Source organism: Triticum aestivum, chromosome 2B, assembly GCF_018294505.1.
Source record: "Triticum aestivum cultivar Chinese Spring chromosome 2B, IWGSC CS RefSeq v2.1, whole genome shotgun sequence".
Taxonomy (NCBI): domain Eukaryota; kingdom Viridiplantae; phylum Streptophyta; class Magnoliopsida; order Poales; family Poaceae; genus Triticum; species Triticum aestivum.
Window position 1 is genome coordinate 37,185,888 of NC_057798.1, and position 9,889 is coordinate 37,195,776.

General features: G+C 46.6%; 1 pseudogene; it reads right to left on the minus strand.

Moving 5' to 3' along the window:
• Positions 1 to 2,068: 2,068 nt before the first annotated feature.
• Positions 2,069 to 3,092, minus strand: LOC123040233 (uncharacterized; annotated as a pseudogene).
• Between the last annotated feature and the right edge of the window lie 6,797 nt (positions 3,093 to 9,889).

Consider the following 9,889-nt stretch of genomic DNA (forward strand, 5'->3'; position numbering starts at 1 on the left):
TGGAGAAAGCTACCTGAGCGAAGCGAGCTGGCACGACTCGAAGAAATTTCCGCACGACTCTCGCATCGTCCATGGTGTCGCCGAGCGCTCGGAGTTGTGACGCAACGCTGGAGATCCGCATGGCGAAGTCGTCAACGAGCTCGCCCTCCTTGAAGGCGATGTTCTCGAAGTCCGCCCGCAGCTTCTGCGCGTTCGCCTCGCGCACGCGGTTGCTGCCGAGGCGCTGGGTACGGATGGCTTCCCACGCCTCCTTGGCGCTTGCCTTCGCCGCGAGCATGCCTTGCATCTCCGGCGGCATGGCACGCATGAGTGCTGCCACGGCTTTCCGGTCCTCCTTTCTCTCGACCAGGTCGTCCTCCATGGGAACCCAGAGGCTCGCCGCATGGAGGTTACACTCCATGATCAACGCCCACTCGCTGTAGTTCGAGCGCGTGAGCATCGGGAAGGTGATGGGTACGCTACCGCTGACTACGGTCTCGCGCACGATCTCCCTAACCACGACCTCACCGCGACGGCCGCGCTTGGACCGGCTGCGCCCTCGCTGCTCCTCCGGAGGCGGCGACTGGGAGCCGTCCTGTGATGGTTGCGTCCTGAAACCACCCGAGATGGTGAGCTGCTACTTTTCTTGTGCATCGGCCATAGCTACCGCAACCTGAAGCTCTGATGCCAATTGTTAGCCCAACTGAAGGATCGGACAAAGGCGAGGAAGAGCTAAATTACAGAGAGTAGCGGTTGTGTGTTAGTACTACTTGTGCTCATGCACACTAGCAAAGCACACACATACACTGATGGAGCTACTCGTACTACTGCTACTTGGCTTGTAGACAGCCGGTTGAGCTCACACACAAGCACTAGTAGAGGAGGCTTGATTGATATTGAAGTGGAATGACCTGATTACAACCGGCCGGGGTACATCTCCTTTTATAGGTGTTTTGAACCGACCTAAACTAGAAAATATCAACTGATACATGTACCTGCACACATCTAGCTGTCCCTAGACCTAGAGACTACTACACAACTGTTGCTGGTACAACGTACTAGACCAAAAGCTAGTACTCCCTCCGTTCGAAAATACTTGTCATCAAAATGGACAAAAAGGGATGTATCTAGAACTAAAATACATCTAGATACATCCTCTTTTATTCATTTCGATGATAAGTATTTCCGGACGGAGGGAGTACTACACAAGCAAGTCACGGCTGCTCCTTGCTTAGTTACTAAGCTACGGCAGCTGCAGTCATTTTCCATTTTCACTGCTGCCGACATGCATCTACCTAGTTAATAACTACCGCCGCTAGCTTGCTTCTTTGTTCCTTCACTGGATTGGAGTGGAATGCATTACATCGATGGAGTAGTGCTCCTTTTATAGGGGATTACAAACCGACTACAGAATGCATGTGCTGACGTCTAGTGCCTAAATGACATCATGACTTACGTTGTAAGCTTAGCTACTAAGACTAGCCATAGTGGGCAGTAACATAGAGTACTAACATCCATATGTTACTAGTCTATGTTACTATCTTCATAGTGGGTACTTCCTCCGTCCGGGTTTATTAGGCCTCTCAGCATCACAAGCATGTCCCTTTTTATTGGGCCTCGTTTTGGAAAAAGTGCGTGCATGCAACCATTTCATTGGTTGCATTGAAAGTCATTGTTGTTGGTGCCATGGCTGGGAAATTAACACACTTCATGCGTGTTTTTTCATTGGCTGCATGCATGGGAGAGAGTGTATTGGGAGTGAAATGGAAGAATTAATGTGCGCAAATTACTATATGTCTTGGTCTAAGAGAAGTTGTCTTTAGGCCTAATAAACCCAGATGGAGGGAGTAGTAACATAGAGGTAGTAACTTGAAGGCTTTCATTTATTGTTTTGTGGGATCTATACTAGTACTTCAACTTTGTGGTCTATATGTGGCATGTATCAATATGAATTTTGTTTGTTAGTACCCATAGATAAATACAAGAACACAAATTCTAACGGATTCATAATAAATAATAAAGTGCCAATATAATAGTTAAAATATATAAAACATATTTAGCAATACATGGATCAAGTCTTGAATATAATCTATCGTCGCCCAAACTTTTTCCATATATGCTCAATCAAGTCATTTTTTAGAGTCTTATGCTTGGGACGATCATGAATTCTAGCATCTCTTTCAAGTACTTCGGCAAATATTGGCATGTCACCGTGCATAAATACCGATGGGAAAACAATTGACGAGCCTACTTCCTCATTCAAATCAAGCATGTTCCACGCCTCTTATTTTTCATCCTCGACTATCATGTTGTGTAGAATGATGCAGGCCAGCATAATATGATGGAGATCGCCCCGGTCATATAAACGTGTCGGGCGCCGTAAAATACACCATCGCGCTTGGAGCACACCAAATGCACGTTCCACATCCTTCCTTGTACCTTCTTGATGTTTAGCAAACAGCCTCTGTTTTTCTGTTTGAGCCATCGTTATTGACTTCAAAAATGCCGCCAACTCTGGGTATATTCCATCTACAAGGTAATAACCAAGTTGATATTCCTTCTCGTTGACATTATAGTTCACTTGAGGAGCTTGCCCTTTCAGTTGCTCAAGGAACAACGTCGACTGATTAAGCACATTGATGTCGTTGTTGGATCCAGCAACACCAAAAAATGCATGCCATATCCAAAGATCCTGAGAAGCAACCGCCTCTAGAATAAGAGTAGGATTGTCCCTTCCACTCCATGGGACATTTGTCCCAACGCCAGTGCATACAGTCGAGGCTTCCTAACATGAAAGGAAACCCACGACTCTCTCCAATATCAAATAAGCGCTGCACATCATTGACATTGGGTTTACGCATATACTCATCACCAAATATATGAATCACGCCTTTGACGAACAGCTTTAAGCACTTAATTGATGTGCAGTCGGCAATCTTAAGGTACTCATCGAGAGCGTCCGCCGGAGTACCATATGCCAATTGGCGAATAGCTGATGTGCATTTCTGCAACGGAGATAGTCCATCACGGTCAAGAGCATCTTTCCTTTGTGTGTACTCTGGAGACCACTCTCCTAGTGCATGTATGATACGTTCGAAAAGGAGCCTTCTCATCCGGAATCTTCTACGAAATACCTTCTTCTTGTAGATAGGATTATCACAGAAATAGTCGCGTACCAATTGCTCAGCAGCTGCTTCACGTGGCCTGTTCACGTAAATCCTTGGACCACTTCTGCTTGATCTTCCTTGAGCATCGAGGCTTTCCTTCACTTCTATTGCGATCTCCTTGGCGAACGAGTCTAACATGTCCATCTGGACAAGGTAGTGATCTAGTGTGTAGAGGGAGGAAGGATCGATGATACTTGCTTCAGCTTCATCATCGAAACCATCAGTTGGTTCACTGGTATCCATATTTTGGTGTCCTTGTACAAGATGCTGCATTGGCGGAGGTCGAAAATTATAATTATGCATTGGAGGCAATTGTCCAAAACTTAGCAAGCCCTCAGGTGCAGGTGTACATAGGCCTCCTGTTACAAATATCAGAAGTCATGAGCATAGTACAGTAGCAATGGAATTTTGTACAACACCTCATCTCTCTAACAAAAGTATTATAAATATTAAATTATCAAGCGCACTGGACAAATTCACGAGGTATGCAATTGTATTTGGTCAGAAACATACTTAAAACAAGATTTTCTTTAGGCTACTGTAAGAGATAGACTTAACACAGGACACATCTATTTTGATGACCTGGAGTATTTTGACTGTTCAAAATGATTATATTTGGTCAGGTACACAACTTATTCTCTTTGTATGAAAATCTAACTTGCAAATACTTATCTTAATAAAACTGCAGTAGGATAATCCTACTGTTTCTGCTATATGAAGCACAATCAATCCTTTGTTCAAAAAGCATGTCCTAACTAGTGTCTTGATGTGATATATCACTTGTTCAATGAAGCAAGCAAAAGCAAAAAGACGTCAAGTGAAGCTCACTGTTTTGGTAATTCAGGCTACACCTACACATGCTGATTCAGACTTAGAAATTCAGACTTAGATGTGAGTGAAGACTTGGCAGTACAAAAATTCCCTTAAGACCTACACACGCTGAATCAAATATTCTAGACGTTGAACACAGAAATTACCTAATGATGCAAATTCGAGCTAAAGAAATTGCAATTGAAATTTATACCATGTAGGGTTTGCAGTAGAGGATTCCATGAGAGGGGGGTACAGGTACGGTGGTGTCGAGGGGCTGGCGGACGAGCTCGTCGGAGCGTCGGGGTAGAAGAGTTGTTGTGGCCAACGGCTGGCGCACGAGCTTGCCGGGGCGCCGGGGACGTGCTGCTGCGGCGGCGAGGTCGCCGATGACCGAACCGGCGCCGCCTCCCTACAGGCACCTGACTTGGCCACGATTCGGGTGGCTTCGTGCCGCCGGCCAGAGCCTCCGCCAGGCGGCGAGACGGAGAGTGGGGCCAGGGAGATTAAGTTGTTTTTTATTTTCCTTCGCGATGGGGACGCCGCAGTGGATCGGTTTGCATTAAAAAATTGTTGGACGAAGCGCGAAGTTACGGTAACCAGCTATGTTACTGCTATACTCTCTGTCCTCATTAAATCATTGCCACGTATGCAAATATGCTGAGTTGGAGTCTAAGTTACTGCTGAAGTTACTCCCACTATGGCCAGTCTAAGCCACGCCTCCTCTACTGCTCAGAAAAATTACTACTGCCGACATGCAACTACTACCTTCTATCACTTCATAGCTAAGTAATAACTACTACTGCCATTGCATGCAAGTTGTGTCGCTACATGCATGCTGAAGACCATCCGAAGACTAGGTTGGAAACGCCAATGATCATGGCGTTTCTGCCTAGACGGAAACGCCAACGTGCTTGGCGTTTCCATGTGGGTCGAAAGCGCTAGCTAGCTTGGCGTTCGTATGTGGGTCTGAAACGCGAGCTACTTCGGCGTTTTTGTATGGAGAAGAAACGCCACGGGCTGTGGCGTTGCTAAAAGGGTTAGATTGTGAAATACTTTCATGTCGAGTTCATTTTGTGCAAAGATTGTTAAAAATGTCAGAATAGTGATTTCGTCCCTCAACAGATTGGTCTTTCCTCATCTTTGTATCCACAGACGCCCCGCTGCTCTCCCCCGTCCCTGGAGGCGCCCTAGGTCGGAGCTTTGCACACTCCGTCGACTTGCCATCCACCAGTGTGCGCCACCTCACCCCTTCTCGGCCGCGTCGACGACTTCATGCCCGCCTTCTCGCCTCCAGGGCTGGACCGCCATGGCAAGGACGGCTGGGCCGGCAAGGTGGAGCACCTCGAAACTGAGGTGACGTCTTCTGGACATCCGATACCTTCCGGCGCACGCTGCTCTTCCGCGACGGCGGTTGGCCGTGCTGGGTAGGCGAGACCATGGCGTCTGGCTTCCACGGCCTGCGCTGACCGCCGACGGCGGCGAGGCGAGGCGACGCTATGGGCCTGCTCGCGTGTGGGGCGCGGGAACACTGCTGTGTTGTGGCACTTGCGCTGTGGCTGTTCCTGCGGGCACGGAGTGCGAACGGGCGCGCGCGTGGGTAGGTGTGTACGTGCGGGACGAGCCCCGGGGACTCGTCCATGGACGAAAGGGCGCCGGCTTGAGTGAGAGGACGCTATGGTGGATGAATACGAAGGGAAAGAAGGCGGGGATGAGCGACAACTCAGTCTCACTACGGGCTCGGTAGAAGCGACGAGATGACCGGGGATGTAGACATGGACGGAGCCAGGATTTCGACATAGAGGGGGGCGAGGCTTCACACTAAGTCTCATACGCGAAGGCTGTGGTAAAAAAAAGTCCTAGGTTCTAGTCTAATGGAGATGGCATGATGCAAACTTATCTTTTTTTTATCTATTCATCGCATTCACATGAACAAAACCTTAAAGAAAATTGACAGCTGACAAAAAAAATTCACAACACTAGAAACACAAGATAATCTTATGAACCAATAATTTGTAGTAATGCAATGTAGGTGGATAATTTTTTACCTAATTTCATTATTTGTTGGAATTGGCGAGATGGACGTCACTAATTCAACTCAATCCCAAAATTAGAATCGGCAAAAGCATGCGATTTTGTTGAAGCTATCAAACAAGAATGGTACAAAGAGAACAATGATTAGTTTGGAAATAATAAACCTGGACTAATCTAGGTCTCAAAATAAACTACCTTTTTTCTTGTTTCGTTTCCGTTCATCCGTGCGTCGGCCTACTGGAAATATCCCTGTGTATCAGGCGCTCGCAACGACACGTGATTTCTTTTCCCCCGTCACAATCAGCGGTATAGGGTACCGTAAAAACTCTCCTCGAGTATTGTGCCATCTGCCAGGAGTACGGCGAGCTCAGCAACCTGGGCTTCGTGATGGACATCGGGTGGCACGCCAACGTGGAGCTGCAGAAGCAGCAGGGCCGCAGCGACGGCTCCATCATGCCGCCCACCACGCAGCACATGATATGACAGACATGTTCATTGTGGGTCTGTATATATATCGGTGGTGCTACCTTAACTTAGCTATGTACCTGTTGGATTGGATCCATACTTAGTCTTTACTAGCAAAAATGCCCGTGTGTTGCAACGGGGGAAAAGAAATCACATGTCGTTAGCCCAATAAGTATGAGTGGTGACCAATAGATCCATGTCATGTATTTCAACACGGAGCCTCACCTGTGTTGCCGCTTATTTTTCTTCTGCCCTTGCCGATAATGCTCGTGGTTTCCACCCAATCACAATACATCTGGACATGGTCAATCCCAAGCTCAGCCACCAAATTCCCCGCTCACCCCGCTCCTCCATGTTTGACAAGTCTTTAGAAAGTTTTTAGAGGAATGACTGCATCCACCACGTGCCAACATAGAGCAACATCCAAAAGCTTGTCACATGATGAAGAAATGACGTGAACAAACCATGCATATTATTTTCCCTTTCTATAGAAACTCACAGGGCACTTGTCATAGTAAAAGCAAAAAGGGAAATACATGAAACCAACGGCTAGCAAATAAAATACTTACATGGTTTCAATGAAAAATCATCGTATGTAGAATCAAAGAAAGTTGAACTATCATATAAAGTAAATGAGTCCATGTGTTGCAACGGGCATAAATATTTATGGTCCAATACCAATTTTGTGTAACATATATCTTGAAGATGCATATTCTGTGGTTCAATACGAATTTTGTGTATCAGATGTTTTCATTAGGACTCTTACATCAGGCATCATTGTCTACCTTGTTTACTGTTGAGTTACTCCTACCACCACCCCACATCTCCCTCTCTCAGAGTTGTGCGTCATCTACTATTTAGCTTTATGAGATAGCTTGAGCCACTACTTTCAAAAGAAAATGTGAGAAGCTCTTTGATGGGAACTCATTTCGAACAATCCAATGACCCTTTAGAAATGTAAATATTTCCTCCTACCCGGTGTAGAGTACGCAACGTTCGCACATGAAAAAAATGGGTTTCTGCGTCAAAATATCAAATATATAACCGAAACATTCACGTAATCACGTCCACGAAATAACCATACAATAGAGAGGGGTTGATCGACTGTCTCTTCAACTAATAATTGAGAGAAATTAGATGGCAGAGAAATACATTCCCAAACTATGATTTTAGGCATGGAATTATACTATTGTTCATTAGATAAAAGAAGACGTTACATGATAATGAAAAATCACAATAAATTAATTCATATTCAGCTGCAAACTTGTGTACAACATTGCTTAAGAAAAGTTGGAAGAGCTCAATGTGACTAAACATGCTAGACATGAATTGGCATGGTGACTGAAGGAGCAATCTCCACTCATCCGAATACAACACCAACAAATGTCCCCATGTACTGCCAGTACTGGTGCAATAGCAGAGACCTCAAAGTGCTCTTGTTTCTTTCCTTGAAATTACCACTCCCGATAATTTAATTATTTATTTACTGTAGCAAGTGAGCAGATTAGCAAAACAGAGGGAGAACAACTCTATAATCTTATTATGAAATAACGGGTAAAAATTTCCAGACCACAAAATTCAGATACAGGACACTGAGTGGATGAATACCCTAAAGGCTGACCATGGATTATAGTGAACAGTTAGCTCCTTGAAGTGCAGCTCCTGCTCAGTTTAGCAACTGACCATGGATTGAGAAAATTTATTATCCTTTTTAATCTGCTTTAGCTTACCATTTGTAATGAAGATAGTTCATTGGAATTTAACAATACATGGAAACTAAACTGAGCGAGAGTTTGTCTCCAAAGCAGACCTGATGCCTTGAGCTCTGGAATGGTACTGCATAAATGTAGACGCAAATGTCAGGCATAAACTGGTTAGTCTTTCATCAAGCAATAATTGATAAAATCAGGCCATTTGCAAGTTGAAAACATACATGCAGAGCCACACAAGCAGAAGCCCCGTCGCCGGAATAATGTACCAACTTCCGTTTCACCTGGATCGGATTGGCTTCCGTGTAGATTGCATTTTACTGAATAATCACCAAGAAATCAAATGGAACGTGGACCCTCGTCAACGCCGGCAGCTTGGAGCAACAGGTACACTTGTTTTTCATATTGATTTTTCTTCATATACACTCGGTTTCTTCATATTGATTTTTCTAAACAGAGGTAAGAGTTTGACCTGAAAATTAGACTGTATCTCAATCCGTCGTATGCATAACATCAAACAAGTTGCCGGCAGATGGTCTTGAATAGGGTTCACGGTTTACAAAATATGGATTGTTAGTGAAAACTGAAAGCGCTAAAGAAAGAATCAAGAAAGTAGTTTGGCCGTTGAAAATCCATGTACGTAGATGTGAGGGGTGGGGGTGCATTGCTAGCAGCTAGTTCAGAGTCGTCGCTGCTTCTTGATGCCTCCTACTGGATCCAAGGCAAGTCACCGCTCATGCCGTCCTGCCTCAAACACCTGCGCATGTAGCAAACAATCAAATAGATAGGATAACAAATTAAGGGCAGAGAGCATGAGGACGACAAGAGAAGATGCATCATTTTGCCAGTGCCATCCGCAGGTCGCGCACACCAGGCTGCCAGTCCAACGCCCCACATCAAGCTTAGTCAGGAGGATCAGGACACCCGCTTCCAACCGGCGGCCAATCAACCAAGGGTCGCAGCCAGGGCGCTGAGGGTGAGCTTGGCCGGTATCCATCCATCCGGCGGCCAGGCAGACCTGGGTCGCAGCGGAGGCGCCGTGGTCAACGAAGCCATTAAGAACGCGGCTATGGATGAGGGCTGGCGGGCGCAGGCGACGGTGGAGAGGAACGTGACCGTGGGTACGGCGGCACGGGCGGCGGTGGTGCGGAGCTAGCCGTCCGAACGTAGACGTGCCCGGCGATCTTGCTCCATCCATAGAGGGATTCGTCGGAGATTTAAAGAACCCCGATGCAAAGGGGTGGATCTGGACTGCGGAGGGGCGGTGGCCAGCGGTGGCGGCGGAGGGGCGGGGGCGGTGCACGACGGAGGGGCGGTGGCGGTGCGCGGCGGAGGAGGGGGGGGGGGGGGCAGCTGCGGCGGCGCGTGGCAGGGTTCGGCGCCGCGCTGGAGCGAGGAGATGCGCTCGAGGTGGAGATGGGAGGTAGGTCGTCGCGTGGGTTCTTTTCTTTTTCTCTCGCATACCATACCGGTTCGTGTTACTTGTTAGGACCGCGGGTTAATTTCATGTAAACCGAGGGACTTTTATGCAAAATCATGCTCGACGACGTACCGCAGAAACCCAATTCTCTTTATTATTAGGTAAAGATTGATAGCAGATCGCAACATACGTCCGTTGTGGTTTGTTTGCTACCATTTAATAGGTAGGCATCCTTGTTACAAGGTTTCAGGTTTTCATGCTGGTAAGTAGTAACCATGAACTATCACAGTTTGATATGATATAAC